This window comes from Aphelocoma coerulescens, chromosome 4, assembly GCF_041296385.1.
Source record: "Aphelocoma coerulescens isolate FSJ_1873_10779 chromosome 4, UR_Acoe_1.0, whole genome shotgun sequence".
Classification (NCBI taxonomy): domain Eukaryota; kingdom Metazoa; phylum Chordata; class Aves; order Passeriformes; family Corvidae; genus Aphelocoma; species Aphelocoma coerulescens.
In genome coordinates, this window is record NC_091017.1 from 26,601,555 (window position 1) to 26,624,660 (window position 23,106).

Sequence of the window (23,106 nt, forward strand, 5' to 3'; positions counted from 1 at the left end):
CAGTTCTCAATCCTCCTTCCCTGGAGAAGCAGAGGCACTACCAGCAGTTACAGGCAGGCAAATAAGAATCCAGATGAGGACGTGTTTACAGATGTCCCGTTTCCAAGGGCATGACTCAGGAATGGCAGTGGAATTACTTTGTGTCAGAGATTTGTACATGGAGATGAACAGGGAGTGGCATTCACAGACTGTCCAGAGCCACATGGAGATAGGCATGAGGGTGGGAAAACCCAAATGCCTCCAGGAAACTGCCTTCTGCCTCCCTGCTCACCTGCAGGAGACAATTTAATTCCTCGTGCACACATGAGAGGCAAGGAAGTGATGTATTACATTCCAGGAGAAGTGAATATGTGTTAAAAAGCTACAAATGATCAAGGGCCTGGGGTTGCAAATTGTAATACAAGTTAGGATTATAGAAAAATTCACTGATTAGGCATTTAAATGATTAGCAGCCAAATTAAATAGTTGCACTCCTGAAGAGAATGGAAAAGACTTATCAATAGTTTTCCAACAGCTTTTCTTCACAGCAAAAAAGGCTCTTTAATTTAGTCCAGCTTTTTGGAGATGAGTACAAGACTTGGTATCTGCTAAAAACTGTTCAACAATAATGTGCTGGAATTGTGTTCACTTCCCAAGGGCTCAATTTTGGAAAAAAATATTTTAAAGTAATTTTGAAGTGTTGCTAAGATAGAGCTTCAGAAGTTCTGATCATGTCACATTTCAGGTAGAGAAAAGGGAATCACAGGTTTCTTCTAGGAAAAAAACTGAAACATCTTAACAAGGCATATTTTTTGTTAGATAAAAATCTTGTTTTGAAAAGCTAAAATAAAGTGAACCAGTTCAAATATTGCACAGTTTTATACTAACAAAGGAATGATATTTTCAAGAACGCTCATTTCTTTTTTAGTTCTTTTCCCCTTCTGCATGTCTCTACTTTCCTTGCTTAATATGTAGAAATAGAAGATTAAATAGAGAATGAAAGAGAGAAGTTGGCAAAACTATTTAAAAAAGAAGGCGATGGAGAAATTAATTGTGAAATATATTACCATGCAGAAGATACTCAATAGTGGTAATAAATATCAGTACTTTTCTATCAATTCCACTCTCAGCTGTTTTTTCTGCAGACAGATTCACATGGAAGCACCCCAGGAGAATAACATGTCTAAGGGCAGGCTCCAGAGTCAACGTAGCTCCCTGATTACATCCCATTTATGCCACTAGACCTTGGATCAGAGTATGAAATGGGCAAGCAGCGTTGGCTGCAGAAGGCAGAGTGTTTGAGTGGTACCTGCCCACAGCGGTAGCCAGGCCAGGGAGGGTGACTCTGCCTTTCTGCACACCCTGAGACTGCAGCACACAGACACTCACGCCCTATCCAGATTTCCTGGTGCTACACACTTTATCTCTGGAACAGTGAACAGTGTCCCCTATAATATCAATGTCTGGTGAGGAATGGATGCAGGCAGGGATGCTCTATGTTGCTTTGCACTTCCAAGAGGGCAGGAGCCTGCAAGACTTGTGAAACGAAACCAAGTTATGGCTGCTCCATGGTTGCAAATATGCCTGAAGATATTTTTGTCCTAAGGTCTGTGATCATTAGTGCCAGCCAACAATTCAGTGACGATGAGACAATGATTATACACTGGAGAAGAAGTGGTCACAGATGCTCTCTGTTCAAGAGATAAAAGGGTAATGGATGGGTTTAGATACAGGGCTGCAGTATGCCCGGAGACTGCACAGAGACGTGTCCAGATCAGTTTGGGAGTTCAATGGTTCAGCAGTTTGATGTTCTGCTAAATATCCAGATGCAACTCAAAGAGCAAACCAAGAAGAACATTCAGACTAGGTGCAAGTAAGAAGACATTTATATTGATCTCAAAACAGCCTTAACTGACACAAACAGGTTCCAAGACTGAAAAAAACCCAAACTTGCCCCCAAACCATCACCCACCAAAACAAATGGGTTAAACCTTGCTTCCCATAAAGGAAATGAAAACTAAATACTTGTGTTCAGTAGCTTGTTAGAACAGACGGCATTTTAATAGATTGAAGAAATTATTTCATACTGAAGTTTTTGGTGACTGAGAAAATAGAGGGTGCACTGGAGGTGCTCAGCCAGTCCAGATAGATTACCTGGATCCTTTGAAGGCTGTCACAGAATCATAGAATTGTTAAGTTTGGAAAAGACCTTTAAGATCAAGTCCAACCATCAACCTAGCAACATCACCATGTTCACCACTAAACCATGTCCTCAAGTGCCACATCTACACATTTTTGAACACTTCCAGGAATGATGACTCTGTCACTGCCCTAGACAGCCTGTTTCAACAACATCCCTTTTTGTGAAGAATTTTTCCCTAATATCTAATCTAAACTACCTTGGTGCAACTTGAGGCCATCATTGAAAGAGAAAGGGTGCAGTTCCACAAAATATACCAACAAGAGCAAAATTGCTGCACAACATCGTCAGTGAAAAACTGGGATTTTATTTATTCTGAATTATGCATTTAGAGAAAGATGATACACAAACTCTAGTTTTGTGCAGCAGGAGATGGAAGGTATCAGGAGAAACCTGAACTGTCAGCTGCTCACTATATAGGTATTCAGCATCTTGAATAAAGGTATTGGTTGGTGTTCTGATATTCTGATCCAATTTGATGGATAGTATGGCAATAACTTTCTGATAATGGGTTGAAAATTCACTGTACATTTGTCCACCTTGAAAAGTAAGTGTGCAGCCTCAGAAAAATGGGAGATGAAGGGAACTGGAAGAAAGTATTTGGTGCATTTAAAGTGCTACCAACTGCACAGCTGCAAGTGCTACGTGACCCCCTTTACCTGTGGTCCTGCCTTGTGACACCTCTCCTGATGGAGGAGGAGTTGTGGGCTCAGATAGGTTGGCAGAGGGCAGTGAGAAGCCAACCTCACATATATCACGCACTTCTACAAAAACTGAAAGAAATGATGCACAGTTTGAGAAAGAGGCCTTAGGCAGAATACTTGGAAAATGAAGTCAGATACTGATGTGGAAGTTTTAGCTGACATGCAAAGCCTCACATTACACCTTTTATTCTCCCTCTCATACTCCAGTGTTGCATCTGTTTGTTGATTTTTGTCTGAAATTGGATTGCAAAAACAAAGACATAGGCATCATGAGGTCTCTAACTATTACTGTCATATAACAGACAGATCTCTAGTCAAACTATCACGTTCATTGCTGCAGGAGGCTGCAGATATCACAGCAAACCAGACAAATTTGTGGAATTAATAGCCACTGAAATCTGTGAAACACCAAGGATACAAAGTCTGATTCAGGATGTCTCCAAGCCACGGACTGCTGAAAGACTATGGTGGAGGACAGGCTATTGGAGTCCTTTCCTGTTTGTCACGCTTCCTTTCACACCTCATGTGATCCACCCTCAGTGACAGGATTTGAGGCTACATAGATCCAAGGTCCGAGCAGGTACAGCTGGCTCAGATGATGGTTTCTTAGCCTCAGTACTAAAGGAGTCAGTGCTGCAGCAACCACTACAATACAGCACAGGTCTTTCATACACACAGCCTCCATGTGGCTACCCTTTGAACACTTCTGCTAGAGCCTTGGTCACTGATCCACCCAAAGAAATTGGCAGCGTAAGCACTGGGCCTGATCCGATACACCCTGCACACATTCTCCTCTAAAACAAGGCCGTGGTTCAAAAGGATAAAGATAAGGAAGACATAAAAGAAAAAAAAAACAACTTTTGTACTCATAAATCCTCATCCTTCAACATACTTGTTTTGAGTTCATGGAAGGTAGACTGAGTACATGGATACTGAGGGCTGTTCCAAGCTGAAAGATAGCCAGGAAAGAAATAGTGCTGCAGTGAAAATGCAGGGTTTTATTCCTAATTAAAATTTCACTTGTGCAGTATTTGTTTTGATTTTTCCCTCACAAATATATCCATTTCTAACTATTAATGTTGCATCCTGATGCCCATGTACCTGAATAAGTAATGGGTACAATCAACTGAAATTACAGATTACAATAAGGTCAGTTTTGAAGCTCTGAAACAAACATTTCTTTGTCTCACCATTGTGGAAGGATATTGGATTAATCTCACTACAACTGGCCCTCTTCCCCTGCCCCTCCACATTTGATTCAGAATCTGAATATAGTATTCAGAATACACACGCACTGCAGAACATCATGACATAAAAGAGAGTACAGACTGAGTACTATGAGTACAGAAAGCCTTTGACCTGGGTAAAGCCCTCTGACATTACTGGGAAAGCTGGAAGAAAAAGGATGTAAAAACAGTCTTTCACATAAAAAATAGGTTGTACCGCATCTCAAATTACATTGTCTGTAAGAAAGAAATTAATTGTGCTGTTATTTCACTGTAATATCTGCTGCTGAGAAATTGCTGGTAAGTGGCACTCAGGTTTGGAGCAAAGAATTAAAGCAAGCTTTCCATAAAATCTGATTGCAGAAGCCTATCTTTTATAAAAGTATAAAACTACCTCTGCAGACACAGGGAAAAAAATGTCTGTTTTTACCATGCTGAAATAAAAGAAAGAGGGGTGTATTACAGATGCTGGAGAACAGCATTAACTGGGAACCAGTAGCTAGGTTTGATGTGGGCCAGTGGGTCCAGCACCTGCAATGTACTGCAGCTCCCCTGCCACACACTTCACCATTTCCCTGCAAACTGCTCCTCGCTATGGCTAGCACGACAGAAGGATCTGAAAAATTCCCCATGGCAGAGAGAGGGTGTGTGGAAAAGTTCAGGTGAAGGACAGGAAGGCAATTGCTGCCGAATGGGCAGCAAAGAGTGGGAGGTGGCTCCCTCATGAGGAGCATCTCAGAAAACTGCAGGCTGTAAAGTCAGCAAATGCTTCACAGGGGAAAACATCACCTGACCCTCAGCAGTCTGAATCTAAGACTGCTTTAAAAACCCTTGAAAATATGCACAGCTCACAAGTCAAATTAGAAATACAGCAGGAAGCATATGCTGTTTTGACTACAGTTTGACTATGTTTTTGACTATGGTTTTGTCCAAAAGTTTCAGCTGGAAGTGTGTGCAGTCAGAACTTGGTGGTGAGAGTAAACACAAACAGAGTCCAACCACAAGCTGTAAGGAGCTAAGAAAGTTTATTCCACAGTTTCTGTGAAGAAAGAAACACAACTTCAGGCTATTATACAATACAAGGTTAAAAAAATAGAGTATCAGAAAGTGAGAAAGAAAAGGAAAGGGAGGGAGGTACTTGACATCTTTCTCTGTTGCAAGGCGAACCTTTCCTACAAAGCGGCATCTAGGTGTTCTACCTGCAGGGGGAAAAACATAAGACCCTGAAACTACATCTCAGAATAGGAAACAGAAAAAATCAGTATCATATCCTACATTAGCAGGAACACCCACTCTTACTGTTCCTAAGCATGCAGCATGCCAGCAGACTGCTCTTCACTGACCTACACTGCTTATCTTGCAAGTAATTGGAAGAGGGAAGGGAATTTCCATTGACAGAGTGTCTCATCTAGGGGGTCAGATTCTTCTGCTCCTAAAGACATCTGGATCCTAGATATAAAGAAAAAGAGGTCAAAGTCCCAATGCATGTTGAGAAACCTCATGGCCCACTATGGAACTATACCCCCTCACAGGGGTACATTTCCCTTGGTTGGGTCCATAATGAGGTAAGCCCCAAAGATTTCTTACCTTCTTAAATGTCACGGTCTGTGCTTAGATGTACTCAACATAACAGGAAACAAGGTCTGCACCAGCTCCTGATTTGTCCCATTGTTCCAAAACCACATCTGTGGTTTGATGAGTGAGGCAGAACAATTAGTCTCAGCATTTGGAGGGTTGTGGAAAGCAGTGACAAAGACAATGTCATCCCACCACATTGTTTCAGAACATCACAGGATTTTCCATGTCCAAGCCCTAGCACCACAGTGGGTTGTCTTGAGGTACATTCAGTTGAAGCAGCAGATAACAGCTCTAAGGCCATCATTCCTGTTGAACAGCAGCAGCTTTTGGAAGAGATGTGGAGCGTATGGAGAATGCAAGTTTTTCTGCTTCCTCGGTTCATGCTATCGTGCACTGCACTGCCATCTCAGAGCACCTCTAGGTATTAAACGGTCTCTTTCCCCAGCATGATTGCAATAGGTTAAAGGGGTTTCAAATGGACCAGGTTAAGTGTCTCCCAAATATCCATCTTTGCCTGGTACATTTTCTCATCTCTGTTTAGTAGCAACACTTGAATTTTCATTTTTGTCCACAATGGGTATCCTTGGAAGCCCTAATGCAGACAAGTACCACAGACCCTTCTCCAGCCTCAGGTGCCTTTCAGCAAACTCAGTGCAGAACAGGCAATACCCCTACAAGCCAAGTAAGTCATATCCTACCCTTTCACCTCAAAACAGCTCAGTCTGGTCATAAATCACGCTTTATTGGATCAGCTTATGCTTAGGTGCCAAGATTATACCCATGCCGGAAATATTATGTCACCTGCACATCCCTGCAAGACTTTACATTGAATATTGAACTGGTGTGCTTCCATTAAAAGGCCTTTCATACATTTCACCTGCTCTAGAATAGTTATTCCAGGCAAGGGCCATAAAACAAAATTGTCAAGTCATTACTCAGGTATCAATACTTCTATCACGCATCATACACCTGTATGGAGTAGCCTTACCCAATTTTCTATTTACTATCCTTTCTGTAACTGAACAATTTTCATTCCTTGATGTTTTTCATCAGTCCTAAAAAGGTGATCAATACCCTTGCTGTTTCTCAGTGTAATACACAAGAACCCTTACAGAAAAGGTTAGGTCTGTTTTCAAGACAGGCAATACTTTAACCTCATGCCTGATGGTATTGATCTCTTAGTCATCAATTAAAACCCTTCATCTTATATTCTCAGGAAATATAACTGTCACTGACAAGCAAAATGTGCAGTTCTGTGGGCTATGTTGAATCTCAAATAAATATTTTTGCAGGTAGATTTTCTAGAATGCTGTATTGTAGAAGACCATTTATTCTCCCTAGGGAGAGTCACCCTAAATTTGCCTGTACAGCCAACATGAAATGGCTGCCATAAGTCCTGCATTTGTACTTTAGTGTAAAACTTCTGAGACGATTCAGCATCCTGAGCATTTTTATCCAAGACGAGTTTTCAAGTTAGATGCAAGAAGAGGCACTTATCTTGCATCAGGTGTTGCAGTTCACTGACAAACATGCATGAAAAATTTACTGAGTCTAGTTTAGTTTTCAGGTTTTTTTTACTTTACATCAATTCTACACCAGTTGTGCCTTAGAGCTCAAAGCCATTAGCAATTCCATCTTTCTAAGAAGATTTATAAAAAATGAGAATATTAAAGCTCCATCTTACCTAGTGTAATACCATTAAAAACATTACATAAGTCCAGGCTTAATTGAAAACCATTCTTTTCCTGTACTCTTTTCACATTAATTGTAGGTATTTGAAATAATACTCTTGAATTCAGCTGTGTCTCTGAAAATGGAGTCTTTCCTTTTCCTTTCATTTCATATTCAGAACCTAATTTTAGAAGTCCTGAAATAGGATCCTTCAGTAGTCCATGGACTGCCACAGGTCAGCCCGTTCCAGCTCAAGGCCGATGGGATAAACAGCCCTCTGGACACATACATCTCTTTCAACTATGTGCAGCTGGCATAGTTTTTAGACAGATAAAATAAGGCAAGATTAAACTCACCATAACCTTTGATCAAGATCTAGGCACAACACTGACACAGGGTCTTTCTAAGTTGCTAGCTTGAACAGTTTGTAGGTCCGTATTTGTCCTGTATATATTTTACAAAATTATATAATCTCAAAGTCTTCTGTGTGAGGAATGAGACAACTCTTTGTAGAAATTAAAACAATTTATTAAAACAGAAAAATTGAAAAATTGCAAGAACTAACAAAATATAAAAATTTGGGATCCTAGTGGCTTAGGAAGTATGCCCCAGGAGCGCAGGGATTCAGGAACTTTAGGCTTAAGGCAGCTCTGAACCTCAGGTAGAGAAAAAAAACTTGCAGTCTAGGCTGGTCAAAAAGAAATCTATTTCTAAAAGCCCCTAGAAAGGGGTAGGTTTCTCCAGCACTGCCTTAGCAAGCTGGAGAGGAAGGGAGACTGAGAGAGGCGTGTCTGTTTTGCTCCCTTTTATAGCTTTTGCTCCGCCCACAGTCCGCCCACAGCCCACCCCCCTGGTTCAAGGCGATTGGTGTTTTCCCCTTGACAGACCATCTCTGTCCACCAATGGCTCTTCCTGGTCAGAGGGGTGATATTAGTTGAGATAAGGGTCATGGAGCTTACGGGGGTATGGTTATGGGGGCTGGGCTGTTTGTTGCAACTGGGGGTTTTTTTTAAATCTGCCTTGAAACCAAGATACAAGTAAAACATAAAAAAATACATCTAACACATCTTAAAACACTTGTAAAAGTATACAGTAAACACAGGAAGACCATAAAAACTTGATCTGTGTACCTGGGCTGATGGGTTAATTTTAACATTCAATTTAAAAATGTTAAGCTCAAAATTAATTAAAGCACTTAATATGCAAAGACCAAGCACAAATAGGGATTTCATGTATGACAAGTCCCCCCTTTTTCTCTTATGCTCGCATCTTTGGTCTTTGCATTTAAGTGGAGGTGGATAGCTCTTCAGGGATAGATTCAAGCTCTTTAAAAGTGTCCCACACTTGCTGGGCAATTTTTCTCTCCTTTCTGGTTTTCTTATTGTTACTATTATTGATATGCATAATCTTTTGAGCGAATGGTGGACGCTGCTGTTGTCCTTGAAGATCCTGGATCAGTGGCATGCTTTGGACGACAGTGGTGATTAGACGGATGAAACAAGGGATTAAACAAGGGAGAAAAATAAGTCCTGTAAGGGAAAGTCCAACAATAATTAAAGCTTTCTTCCACCATTGTCCTTGGAAAATATTTTCCCACCATTCAGAAGTGATCAAGGGCTGCCATTTCTGCACTGGAACGTGGGCTAGTTTCCTGATGTTTTGGGTAATCTTGGTGATGGCTTCGCCGTGATCATCAATATGGATGCAGCAGTCTGAGGTGTTAAACTTGCCGCATACTCCACCTTCTTCTGCTAGTAAATAGTCCAATGCCAGCCGATTTTGGTACACGGCTGCTCGAGTTTGCCCTTGCTGTGTGTTAAGCAGTTCAAGAGCAAGAGAGGTCTCATTAGTGATTACCTCAATTAGTGCTTGCAGTCTGATGATCCGGTTTAGCATGTAGATGGGAGTTCGGTACCCCCAGCTCCCATCCTGTGCCCATGTTGCAGGTCCATAAGTCTCTAGGATCCTCTCAGCTGGCCACTCTTCTTCTCCCCATCTCTGGGTCCCTCCTATTACATGTCTCTTAGTACGGAAAAGTTCATCATAAAGGGAGATTCCAAGGTGGGCTCCAGCGTTTTCAGCAAGTAGGAAGAAGTTTGGTTGAATGGCTCCAAGAGTGCAGCTCCCTTTCCAGCGAGGTGGTAAGTTGGAATAAGCTCGGTTACCACAGATCCAGTAGAGGTCTTGTAGTGCTTCCCAGAAGTGGGGTTGTATACTTGCTGCTGTAATCCAGTACTTGGAAATTTGTGGCAGGACAGAGTATGGATTTCCTTGATCCCAGCACTGCCAGAGTTTTTTAACAGGATTCAAAATGCAATTTTTGTTTTTAACCTTTTCTGCAGACCAGAATACATCTGGTTCTTGAGGTATCCACCAGTGTTTTTGCCCATCAGTTACCAGGTACCTTTTGCATATTGTCTCACCAACTTCTTCTAAAAATTTTCTTCCTTTCCTCCAGATGCATTCTTCTCCAATAACAGTATTGCTTAGCAGCCAGGTTTCACTGTCATGTCGGGTTGTGGGGGAGAGATTACTCAGTCGGAGTAAATCGGGGGGTCCAAGACTGACTCCCCGCCAAGGCCAACTCTCCGATTCTAAAGTTCCTCCGCACACCCAGCAATTTGTTAAATTTAGCTGTTGTCCAATCCTTTCTGCCAGGTCAATAAACAAGTTTTTCCTTGACATCAAAGGATTGTTTTCTTTTTGTTTTTCCTTTTCTTCTATGACCACCTCTTGGATCAGGTCAGTGTCATAGGTCTTTCTTTTTAACAAATCTTCTGTCTTGGTTATGTATCTAAAATTGAAACAGAGCCAATCGTCTTGGGAGGGACACTCTCCCTTCTGCTTATGTATTTGGGTGCCAATGTTTTTGCCAATCCAGTACTTGTGACCTTTTTCTGAGCAGATACTCAACCTTGTTATGTTGTAACAAGATGGATTAACATAAGTATGTGCTCGGAAAAAGTGTCGAATTTGAAATGAGCCTCCTTCTGCCTGGTACACAGTCTTGTAACATCTGTTACAGCGGCTGTCGGCTGCTTGTGTAAAGGGAGGCCAGAGGACCCAGAGACAGATGACACTCAGTAGCAGGATGTTGCTCACTTTCCCCTTTAGGCATACCCGAGAGAAGCTGTCAGCATTTGGGTTGCCTCTGCTGGTGGGGCTTGTCATCTTTGCTTCTTTCGTCCTTTCTTTAGGCTTCTCACCTTCAGATGGTTCTTCAGTGATCTCAGGCTTCTGGAAACTCATGGTTATTTTAGGGTTGGCCTTGTCAAAGATTAGAGTTATTGTGCCCGTAATTTTGGAGTCTGATTGGACTGTTTTTGAAAGAGAATGCTGGCTTCAAATGGAGCCTTACTATACAGTTGATGTGACAATATGGTTGTGTGAAGGCAGAATCTGTAAAAGGAATAACAAAGAACAGAATTAACAGCGAAATATTTTTAACTTAATTAACAACTTGTAGCTAGCACTTATTACTGAGGTATAACTGGGAGTACAGGGTTTTATTAACTTGGACTGAGGGATGCTGAGTGGAGCTTTCAAACAGGGTGTTTAGTTTGATGGTTTGTCTGGAGGTTTCTTCTCTTCAGTTGGTGCTGTTACTGGACCCTTCACCCTCTTGACATGCGTCCAGCCCTTCTCAAATGTCCGGACAGCAGTTTCAGTGGTTAACTGGACCTGAAATGGACCTTCCCAGGATGGGGTTAATGACTTTTCTTTCCAGGATTTTATTAACACCCAGTCACCCGGATTGATGTGATGTATATTAAAATCAAGTGGGGGAGTTTGTGGTAGAAAACCTCTTTCCCTTAGCAACTCTAGATTTTTGGCAATTATCTGTACATATTGTTGTACATTGGTGTTTCCACACTCTTTCACATTCAACTCTTGTGGTGTAGCAAGGTAGGGTAATCCATACAACATCTCATATGGTGAACAACCCAAATCAGATCTTGGCTGTGTCCTAATTCTAAGAAGAGCAAGCGGAAGGCATTTTACCCAGGTCCATTTTGTTTCCAGCATTAATTTTGTGAGGGTGTTCTTGATTGTCTGGTTCATCCGTTCCACTCTCCCAGAGCTCTGTGGATGCCACGGGGTGTGTAATCTCCAATTTGTTCCTAATTGCTGAGCCAATTGTTGTACAATTTGGGAGGTAAAATGAGTACCTCGATCTGAATCTATGCGGTGGACTATCCCATAACGGGGGATAATTTGCTCGAGGATCACCTTACTCACTGTTTGGGCTGTTGCATTGACAGTTGGAATAGCTTCCACCCAGTGGGTAAGGTGATCAACGATTACCAATAGGTATTTCCACCTCTGGACAGGAGGCATTTCTGTAAAGTCAATTTGAATGTTTTGGAAAGGCCTGATTGCTAATTCGATTCCTCCGCCCGTGTTCTTTTTCATTACCTTTTTGTTAACTTTTTGACAGATTACACAGTCCCGGGTTATTTGGTTGGCTATTTCATAAACACCAGTGCATCCAAAGGTTCTGAGATAGTGATCCGCCAGAGCCTTTGAACCCCAATGATTGCTTTGGTGGATATTTTGTAGAATTTCTCGGGTTAAATTTTTGTTTAACATTTGGCGTTTATCTGGTAAATACCAGCGGCCTTGAGAATCCTCATTAGCACCAATTAAAACTAATTTCTGTTTTTCCTGGTCAGTAAAAATGGGCGTGGGTAAAATGTTAGTTTGTGGAATAGTGTCAGATATGGTGGTGTTAGTTGGAAGTTGGTTCACTTCCATCACTTTTACCTCTTCTTCCACTGCTGCTTCTTTTGCTGCCAAGTCTGCTAGGTTGTTCCCCCGAGCTTCTTTTGTGGTTCCCGATTGATGACCTGGAATATGCACCACTGAGATCACCTGAGGCAGTTGCAGTGCTTTTAGAATTTTTAGGATCAATTCCTTATGTAGGATATCTTTCCCTTTGGTGTTTAGGAACCCCCTTTCGGACCAGATTTTTCCAAAGGTGTGGACTACGCCATAAGCGTATCTGGAGTCAGTGTAAATGGTCCCGATGCTTCCTGCTAGTCGGTGGAGTGCTTTTTCTAGGGCATAGAGCTCACAGACCTGAGCTGACCAGGTCGGTGGCAATCTGCCCTTTTCTAGCACACACATTTGGTGTCCATCGACCACTGAATAGCCAGAGCATCGCTTTCCATCCACCACTCGAGATGACCCGTCAATGAAGAGGATTTCCCCTTCATTGAGGGGACAGTCCACCAGGTCCTCTCTGACTTTTGTTTGGATGTCAATTATCTCGATGCAATTGTGTTCAATTTCTTTTTCTGATGGGGTCCCATAAAGAAATTGAGCTGGATTTTGGTGTGTACACGCAACTAGCCGCAGGTGGTCTGAGTGCATGAGAATGGCTTCATATTTGACTATTCTTGGGTCAGTTAACCACTCTGCAGCCCTGTGAGCTAAAATGGTTTTGATTGAGTGTGGTGTATGCACTGTCAAGTCTCCACCAAAAATGAGTTTTTGACTCTCCGAGACCAGAACGGCTGCTGCGGCGATGGACTGGATGCAGACGGGCCATCCTCTGGACACTGGATCTAGTAATTTGGAAAGAAAAGCAACCGGCTTCCTGACTCCTCCCCACTCCTGGGTCAAGACGCCATAGGCAATTCCCTTCTCCACATTAAGAAATAGATCGAAGGGTTTTTCTAGTGAAGGAAGGCTTAAAACAGGTGCTTTTGTTAATTTCTCTTTCAGATTTTGTAATTTTTGTGTGTCTGAATTAGTCCAATTAAAAGGTTCTTCTTCCATTAGTTTTTCATATAAAAATTTGGCAGATTGTGAATACTGATCAATCCACAGTCTGCAGTATCCAAATAGGCCTAATAATTGCCGGATTTCTCGTTTTGAAGTTGGAGGTGGTAGATTTAGGATTCCTTCTACTCTTTCAGCACTGAGTTTTTTTGTGCCATGGCCAATTAGATGTCCCAAATACTTCACCTCCTGTAGCACAAATTGTAATTTAGGTTTTGACACCCTCAGCCCGTTCCTCCCTAGAAAATTCAGTAACTGAATTGTAGCAGTTCTTACCATAGACTCCTGTTCCCCAGAGAGGAGCAGGTCATCTACGTACTGAGTTACCTGAATCCCTTCGGGTGGAGAAAAGGAACTTAGCAAATCTTCTAGCGCTTGGCCAAAGAGTGTGGGTGCCTCGGTGTAACCTTGAGGCAGGCGAGTCCAGCGCAGCTGCTGCTTCCGTCCAGTGTCTGGATCCTCCCAGGTAAATGCAAAGATGTCTCTGCAATGAGAATCTAGAGGACATGACCAGAAAGCATCTTTAAGGTCAATAACAGAGAACCAGGCATGTGCTGGGGGTACCCGACTCAGGAGTGTATAGGGGTCCTGCACCAGTGGGTACCTGGTTTGGACTCTCTTATTGACCTCACGCAGATCTTGTACAAGCCGGAATGACTTATCTGGTTTCTGGACAGCCAAAATTGGAGTGTTGTAACTGGATTTGCAGGTCTCAAGAATTCCATCTTGTAATAAGTCCATGATAACAGGCTTCAGGCCCTTTCTTTTGTCCTTGGAGAGGGGATATTGTGGTACACGTACTGGCTGGCTATTTGGGAGCAACTCAATTGTTAGAGGTGTGATGTCCATTTTTCCCCGGTTGCCAGGTTTGGCCCACACTACTGGGTCAATGTGTTGCTCATCTACTAAAGATAAAACAAACAATTTAGTGTTCATTTTTCCACCTTGCGGTACCACCCCAACCCTCAGAGGTATTTGGAAGTCACGTCCTAAAAGATTGATCCCAGCTTGAGGTAGGTATAGCACATCCCCTGTATGGGTACGTCCTTGTATGGAAAGGGTTACATTTTTAATTACAGGAACAGCAAAACTTTCACCATTAGCACCATATATATCTAATGTATCTTGAGAAATAAAACATCCTGGAGGTGTTTCAGTGACACAGGTTCTTTCAGCACCTGTGTCCACTAAAAACTCCACTTGTTGTCTCTGGGGTCCAGCTTCTAATTTTATCAAGGGCTCTTTAAGATGTTTTTGCCCCAGAGAATAAAGCCCCTGACCCCTTCAGTTGTTCAAAATTTGTCCCTCCATTTGAAGGACTCCTTGATCTCTCTGCTTTTTAAAACAGTACCACTGCCCGTGGCCTGGTTTATTACAGTATGTGCAAATTAACCTCTCAGGTCTTTGAGCAGTTGTGGTAGATTTTATATTGCAAGCACAAACTTGTGGCTGTTGCTGAGAGCAGATTTGGGTTTGCTGTTGTGGGATGCCCCTTTGGGAAGTTCTTTGTGTAGGAGGGTTGTGGATTGGAGCACTAGTACTGTTATTCATTATTCGGCTTTTAGCCTTCATCCTCTCTTCATCCCTCCTAACAAAGACTTTTTGGGCTTCCTCCAGTAATTCATCTAGTTCCCTCTCTGGCCATTTTTCCAATTTTTCCAATTTTTTTCTGATGTCAGGCCAGGAGTGAAGCACAAAATGTACTTTTAGCATAGTTTTGCCTCCCTCACTGTCTAAGTCAATGACAGAATAAAGTTGAATGTTATTCCTTAACCGAGCCATCCAAGCTGTTGGGGACTCATCCTTTTCCTGTTCCCCACAAAATGCTTTTTTCATATTATTAACTCGAGGAACAGCTTCTCTAATCCCTTTTATAGTTAAATTTCTGTAGTCTTTCATGTTCCTCCTGCCCTCTTCTGAATTTGGGTTCCATTCAGGGTCTGTCAGTGGTAATTTTTGTTCTCCAATTGGGCCCTGATTAGAATTATTTTCTCTGTCCCAGACTGTCACTCCTGCAGCTCTAATCAATTTTCTTTCCTCAATGGTGAATAAGGAGTGAAGGATGGATTGTATCTCTCCCCAATTATAAATATTAGGGCCGAGGAATTGATCAAATTGGTCAGCTAGACCAATTGGGTCAGCCATCAGGCTTTTCATTTCTTTTTTAAATTCCCGTACCTCAGATGAAGCTAGAGGTACAACTACATAACCAATTCCTCCTTGAGCATTTCCCATGGGTACCTCCCTAAGAGGTAAAATTTTAGACTCATGGGGAGTGCTAAGGCAGGTAGGACAGTCAGGTGTTTTAAATGATTTCTTTCTAGTGCAAGATGCTGGGCCATCCTGGCTAGAAGAAATCCTTTGTCCGGTTGTCTTTTTGTGAGAGCAGGAAGGAACAGAATTTTCTTTTTCACTTTCATTCTCATTTTCTGAGTCCCTTTCGATTGGGTGGCTTGATGAAGGAAGGACCCTTTCTTGTTCAATTTGGACCCTCCTTTCTGGAGGAGTTACTGGAGGAAGGTAGTCTAGGGGGTCCCACTTTGGTTTATTTAATTTAGGTTTTTGTTTTTCTTTCTGTTTGTGTTCTTCTGCAATGGAAAAAATTTGGTTTGAATTTTTATTAAGTCCAATTGAATTAGATTTAGTTTCCTCTTCCAATTCTATTTTTTTGCTTTGGTCTTCATTTTGTTTTTGCCAATAATTTAACCAAATTTTAGCATAGTCTAATTCATCAGAATGTTTTGGAGCTTTGTAATGTACATAAGAATGCAAAGCCTCACAAAGCCATTTTTCAGAAGACCCATACTTGGGCCATCTGAGACCATCTTTGTTAATTCTATGTTTTGGCCACTTAAAAACACAGTACCTAATCATTTGGCACTGGTCTTTTTCTTTAGTTAAAAGATTTTCTTCCCACTTTAGGAGCATTTGTCCTAACGGACTCTCTGGGAAAATTTTGTATTTCTTCATTAGGTCTTTCTTTTTGCTATTCGCTTGTCCCATTTTGTTACTGGGAAGCAAACAAGTAGCTAGTGCAGAAGAAAATTTTTTTTTTTTTTTTTCCTAATTAAATAAACCAAAGTATTGTATTATATAAAACAATTAAAATATTGCATAAGGAAATAATATTACAAAATAGCCTAAATTCAATACACTATCACAATAAAAAAATGATAATAAAGTTATAAGCATAAAATACAATACAACTAATGTAGAGAAAAGCAAGCAGGGTTAGTAGATATATAAGGGAATGAATGATGGCGAATCTGTGGAAAAAAAATTAAATATGGCAGGCTGGTGAGAAACAAATATGGTGCAAGAAATATTAATTTTAATTATAAAAAGAATAATTAGTGAATATTTAAATTGTTTAAAGTATAACTGAAATTTAGATAGCTTTATACATATGTACTTAAAATTTAAGAAACAAGAGTTGTCTTTATTAGCAAAGGAGAGATAAATTTAAAATATTTATAACCGAATTAAAGGAAAAAGATTTTAATGAATAACACAAACAGTAATTCAAAATATCAAAGTAGTGTCTTATGATTAAAGCAGATAAAGCAAATTACAACTACAATCCAATAACCCAAACACTCCAAACTAACAGGAAGTATAAAGGTGCTAGATAGCACTGACCACAAGAGTGCGGCTAAAACAAGTTCACACATGCACTTAGAACAGCAAAGGGGTGCAGTTCAAATTAAAAGGACACAAAATGGCGGCTGCCCCTGCCGAAACCCGAAATTTCAAAATGGCGGCCGACCACGCGGCGGCCCGAAATTTCAAAATGGCGGCCGACCACGTGGAAACCCGAAATTTCAAAATGGCGGCCGACCACGCGGCGAAAAGAAAAGGAGAGGGGTTTAAAATGAGGTTTCTCCTCAGTTCTAGACCCGAGGAGACTGAGACACTAATAAAAATGAATTTGGGGCTGCGCACACCCCTAAAACGTGGAAACCTCCCCCCAGAAAGGCTGATCACCACACTCGATCTTCCCCTCTGTGTCTCTAAAGGGGTGATCCCTCGTGGTGCCCTTAAAAATGAACCCTTTCAAGCACACTCACACACACACTGGGGGCGGCCAACCCCCCCACACACTCTCTCACAAAAGGAATTCCACTCGGAGGTTCCCCAAAAACTAATAGCCCTTAAAAAAGGGTAAGTCCCTAACTAAGTTCCCTTTAAGAAGGGTTCAAGCCTTACCACAAGTCTTTCTCCACCGGAGGTGTCCTTTCTCTGCTGCAGTAATCCTTGTGGGAGCCCAGAAAATCCAAGGAGAAAAACCAAAAAAATCGCAAAAATTCAAAAATAAAATTAACCAAAATACCTGGATTTTAGGGCAAAAATAGGATCCCAGCCGAGCCCCCAAAAGAGTTGTGAGGAATGAGACAACTCTTTGTAGAAATTAAAACAATTTATTAAAACAGAAAAATTGAAAAATTGCAAAAACTAACAAAATATAAAAATTTGGGATCCTAGTGGCTCAAGAGGTATGCCCCAGGAGCGCAGGGATTCAGGAACTTTAGGCTTAAGGCAGCTCTGAACCTCAGGTAGAGGAAAGAAAAAAACTTGCAGTCTAGGCTGGTCAAAAAGAAATCTATTTCTAAAAGCCCCTAGAAAGGGGTAGGTTTCTCCAGCACTGCCTTAGCAAGCTGGAGAGGAAGGGAGACTGAGTGAGGCACGTGTCTTTCTTTAGCTCCATTTTATAGCTTTTGCTCCGCCCACAGTCCGCCCACAGCCCACCCCCCTGGTTCAAGGTGATTGGTGCTCTCCCTTTGACAGACCATCTCCGTCCACCAATGGCTCCTCCTGGTCAGAGGGGTGTTATTAGTTGAGATAAGGGTCAGGTGCTTACGGGGGCTGGGCTGTTTGTTGCAACTGGGGTTTTTAAAATCTGCCTTGAAACCAAGATACAAGTAAAACATAAAAAAAAATACATCCAACACATCTTAAAACACTTGTAAAAGTATACAGTAAACACAGGAAGACCATAAAAACTTGATTAGTGTACCTGGGCTGATGGGTTGATTTTAACATTCAATTTAAAAATATTAAGCTCAAATTAATTAAGGCACTTAATATGCAAAGACCAAGCACAAATAGGGATTTCATGTATGACAATCAGTGATGGGGAGAGAGCAGGCCTCTGCAAATCCTGATGCTGGAAAAGTGAAAAACACCAAAACAGGGAAGGTGTTTGGGCTCTTCATGATAAGGGGCACGGCAGACAACCAACTCATCAGAAAGCTGGGAAACATCTCTCAAAGGGACTGACTTGTGCTGAGTGTGTATCAAGTAAAAGAGGTGAGTTTAGTGGAGAGCGGAAATAAGAGCCTGAGATCCTCTTAACCCCTGAAATTACAAAACTTGTAGTAAAGGGAGACATATGAACTTCCATGCTTGTTAAAATCACAAGGGAATTAATGTTGGTATGAAGGAGAGAAGACAGATTTGCTTGAAGGATATCTGTAAAGCACAGAAAGGATTTGAAAGAATATTTGGGGCACTTCTGCAGGGCTGGAGGTGCTGGAATTGGCTTTAATGGGAAGTGATGAACTGTCTGCAGAGAGAGCTCAGTATTTAAAGAAGTTACATGCAATGGATCAGGTAGATGAAAAAGAAATGAAAAATCAATTCAGGTTGTCTGGCTCAACAGCTCCACTGTAATACATGTCTAAAAGAGCCACTACAGTTTTTCTAGCCACTAGTATGGCAAAAAAAGCCCCCAAAAGTTAAAGTTGGTCCTCCACTGTGAGTTTCGTCTGTATGAGAATACCAGGAAAATGGATCTATATTTGTAAAGTCTTTTCACTAAAGTTTGGTTAAATCCTGTGTGGACAGTCCTATTTAAATTTTGTGTTCTTCAGCTTCTGTGTCCTAATTTGCTAAAGCAGTAAATGACATCCACTTCACTGTGGAATGAACATGCCCACAGAAATGTAATTGAACTGGATCTGCTTACAAATTAGTTCAGCTCGTGAGTTACTTGTTGAACAAGTTTGTAGGTCGAGTATATAATTCTGATCTACATGTTACAATCCAAGACTAAAGAACATATTTGGGTGGCAAAGACTTTGGGGTATCATTAATCACTGCCAGCAAAGTGTGCAGGGCTCAGTTTTGCCAGGAGAAAGTGTTTTCAGCACTACTTATCTCAGGCTCAACTTGGGAAAGCAAGTCACTGTTTTCAAGCACAGAAAAGTTTCCCTGAGCTCTTCCCAGAGTCTAACCCTGCTCAGTAAAAAGCTTTGCAATATTTTGGGAGTGACCAGTTGCAGCATGCTGGGATTTCGGACCCAGCTCTAAACAAGACAAGTGGGCACTGAAGGAAAAGAACCAACCAAACAAAAAACCCCATGTGGCACAGTCTATTGACTATTGGCTTTCTACCCTAAGATGCTGTATCAAGTAACTTATCTGACTCACAGACAGAAAAATGCTTTTGTCATTATTTACAGGGAAAAGGTCTAGAAATGAGAAAAACAACATAGAAAAGTTGAAAATAATTATTTCTAAAAGGTAAATGCTGAAGAGGTAGGCATGAAATGCTTTTCAAGCACAAGCAGCTTATTAGCCTTCTAAGTACTTACATTTTATTCTCACACGTTTGGCCGAGGGCCTCCTGTTGGCTGCTTGTGAATGGGCCAGTCTTCTGGGGTTTATTCTGCTTATTGGATCACAGGAATGATTCTGATCCTTGACACTCCATTGTTTGTGGACAGAATTATTTCACAGGCACTGCTCAGAAAGTTGTTTAAATGAAAAATATTCCTTGGCCTGTTCGTTGTGGGAAAGTTGTATGGCCTGCCAGCAAGGCTGTTGCAAGGGAAAGCAGTAGCCCTGTCAGGATACTTCACCTTCCATAAGCCCCAAAGGCACCTGTGGTTTTGGAATGACTCCACCCCACTGAAGAGGGGTGAACCATTTCACTGCATACCAGTGCACAGTAGACTTAGAGAAAGGCATAAAGCACATCAGTCTCACTGGCTCGGGACAGGGAGGCCATTGGCAGCATCTGTGACACTCCTTGGTTGTCAGCAGCCAGCAGATATGGCTTTTCTGCTGTGCCCTGTGGTGACAGCACTGCCTTCACAGCCGTCCCCTCAATTTCTGGGCAGAGTGCTGGCTATTGATTTGCTGTTGGATTTCTGCAGTGCTCCTGGGAGCTCACTCACCAGTGCTGAGTGAGCCTGGCCTCAATGCTGTGCCCCGGCATGCTGGGCATCTCCAGCACGCTGCCTGCAGCAAAGCACTCTCCTCAGGACGCTTTGAACATACATCTCAGGACCTCTCTGGCACCATTAATTACGGCCCTCAATTTTTTCCAATTAGAACCCTATATGTAATAAAATAAAAGAGCTTAAAGATTGCTCTATTGATTTCCAGTTGAGGCAGCTTTTCCGTTTATGGCCAAGGACAATCTATAAAACACAGACTTTAATTAACCCTGGTGAGTGCAGCTGACATGAAATGTCAAGACCCTCAAAATTTTCAGCATAGACAGCTGAAGGATCTTCTCAGCTCCCTCACATCCACTCTGCATGTTCCCTGGGTGGAGAGCCACAGTAGAGGCACTTCCCTATCAGGCTGCACTGGAACAAGGACAGAAACCTCTCTGCTACCACAAACATGTTTATTGCTGGCTGTGCTGGCCGTGCCTGTGGATGTGCCTCTGTCTTTGCTTCATCTTGAGGGCTGGACAAGACCTTAAAGGTCCCTTCCAACCCAAATCATTCTGTGATCTTCTCCCCCCATGGCTTTACAGGTAGGCAAGACAAAGACCCACAAGTAGCCTGGTGGTGGCCTACAAGGGACACCCAGCAGGTCCTGCTGGGTCCTGGGGACCCTGTGCCATGGTGGGCAGCTCTGGGGCTGTTCTTCAGGCATCCACAGGTAACCCCTTCGTTCCGCGGCTGTCACATTGTGGCCGCTGCGCTGTGCTGGGCCTGTTCCCTGGAACAATGTCCTGTAATTTAAAGGTGTTAAGCTGCATAGAGCTTAGTCTGTTATTTGAGGTCAAAGCTACTGAGGTGCCTCAATAGGGTAGCCTCATCAAGAGTTCTGATGCACTTCAGGACCTGCGTGGGTGGCAAAATTCCAAAGAGAGGAGCAGCAATCAGGATCTCTGGCTGGTCAAGAGTGAAACACAAACCTGCCTGTGGGAAACTGCCTCACTGCCTTGCATGGAGGGGCTTCTGTAGCAGCAATGTCAGCTTTTGGGGCCACATCATGGCACTCAAAGGAGCAGCACTAAACAGTGCAGCTACAGAACTCAATACCACAAAAAACCACGCTAAATAAAACTGGGAAGAAAGGTAGTGCTATGTGGGCAAGGAGCATTTCATCGGTTTCCATCTCTGCTTTCCACAGAGCATTTATTTTCTCCAGATTTGGTGCTTTCTGATAGAAAAGCAACTGTGTTACTGTGTTCTTTATTATTATTAACAACTTTCACCTTTCTCATGTCATCAGTAGGACACTTCCCTGGTCAGGGCTGCTGTTTTTCTAATGAATGTGGCTCATTTGTCTGTTTCCCTCCCTCCCCGCTCTGCTTTTTGTCTGCTTGCTCTTTGGGTAGTAATTTGATGTATTGAGCTCTCACCACCTCCGCTGCCCCCGGGGCTGAAGTTCTGACAATGCTAAACAGTTAAAATGCAATGCAATTAGAGGCAGTACAGAACAGCAGAGAATAAGCCAGCAAAAATTCAGTCGTGCATAACGCTGTGGAGACTGTGTGGCTGTCAGTCTCCAACTCCAGGAGATAATTTGGGCTTTTTAAGAAGCAATAATTGAGCCTTTTGCATATGCTGCGGTTATGAACTAGTCAAAAGTCTGTTTGCTCTGCACCCTGGAGTACCAGATGGATTGGATTGTCCCTGCAGGTCTTCGGGGGATGCCAGCTTCATACTTCAAGACTTTTCTAGCTCCTGTACTTGTAAGTTGTTCTTCTGACAACTCTTATGCATACAAGCACCTTGTCTGAATTTAGCTGGCAAAGTGAGGAAGGAAGGGTGAGGAAGAGCATACCAAACTAAATCCACATAGCTTGGGGAGTTCAGAGCCAGAGCTGAACTCTGCTGCCACATCATCCAAAGAAAAGCTGCATGTGAGAGAGAAAACCACCTCAGACCTTCAGCCCTCAGAGTATGGTAAGTGCTGTGTGCTGCAGGTCAGGCTGCAGCTGTCCCATGCCAGCCAAGCTGGTCACACTCGGAATCTTTCAGTCCTGTTTTCACAAATCCCACGTGCGCATTTCCAAAGAAGACTCGGTACTAGGAAGCTCAACAAAGAGCTGCTACTAGAAAAAAAGTAATCGGAGGGAGACTTTTCCCTTGGGATTTAGCAGCTGACCTCAGTGGAGCACGCACCTGATGGAAAGAGCAGAGAGCAGCAGCTGCTCTGCTGACGATCGGGGATGATTGGAGTTGCAGGTGAAATCCCGAAGGTGAGTTACAGAAATGTCTAAATGCCCCCCCCCCTCAGTCAGAGCCCCTGCTTATGGAATGGGGAGCAGGAGGCAGGATGGGAGGAAAAGCACCTACTGGGTACAAACCCCTTATCAGCCCCAGGCTTGCTGGGCTTGCTTACCACACTCTCCCTAGGTCGCTTCCTCACATCCCCAAACCTGTGGGCATTTGTTGCAGAGAGGGATAGAAAAGACTTAATCCTACTGCACTATAGTTTTAGTTCTGCTCAGTGCTCGGCATGAAGGGCCTGGCCTAAACCTCTGGAAGATGGAGATCAAAGGGGCCAGGATATGAACCAGATTGCACTTTCATGCTGCTTAAGCCAGGTGCTTTTAGGAGCCATGGCAAGCTGTCACACACCTGTGCCAGACTGTGCATGGCCAAGGGGCTGGGAGAGACACCAGGGGCCCACTCCACAGGGAAGCTGGCCCTGAGGCACTTGTGTTCCCCATCACCCCAATAATTTCTTTCAGGTGCCACTACTGTGTATTAAC

The 23,106-nt window shown here is 42.6% G+C and overlaps 1 long non-coding RNA gene across 1 annotated transcript; it reads right to left on the reverse strand.

Moving 5' to 3' along the window:
* Positions 1-5,117: 5,117 nt before the first annotated feature.
* LOC138108988 (uncharacterized) lies at positions 5,118-6,098 on the reverse strand. Its single transcript, XR_011150183.1, has 3 exons — positions 5,697-6,098; positions 5,453-5,558; positions 5,118-5,308 (listed from the first exon to the last, which is right to left on the reverse strand). It is a non-coding gene; the product is annotated as an uncharacterized lncRNA (long non-coding RNA).
* Positions 6,099-23,106: the final 17,008 nt, after the last annotated feature.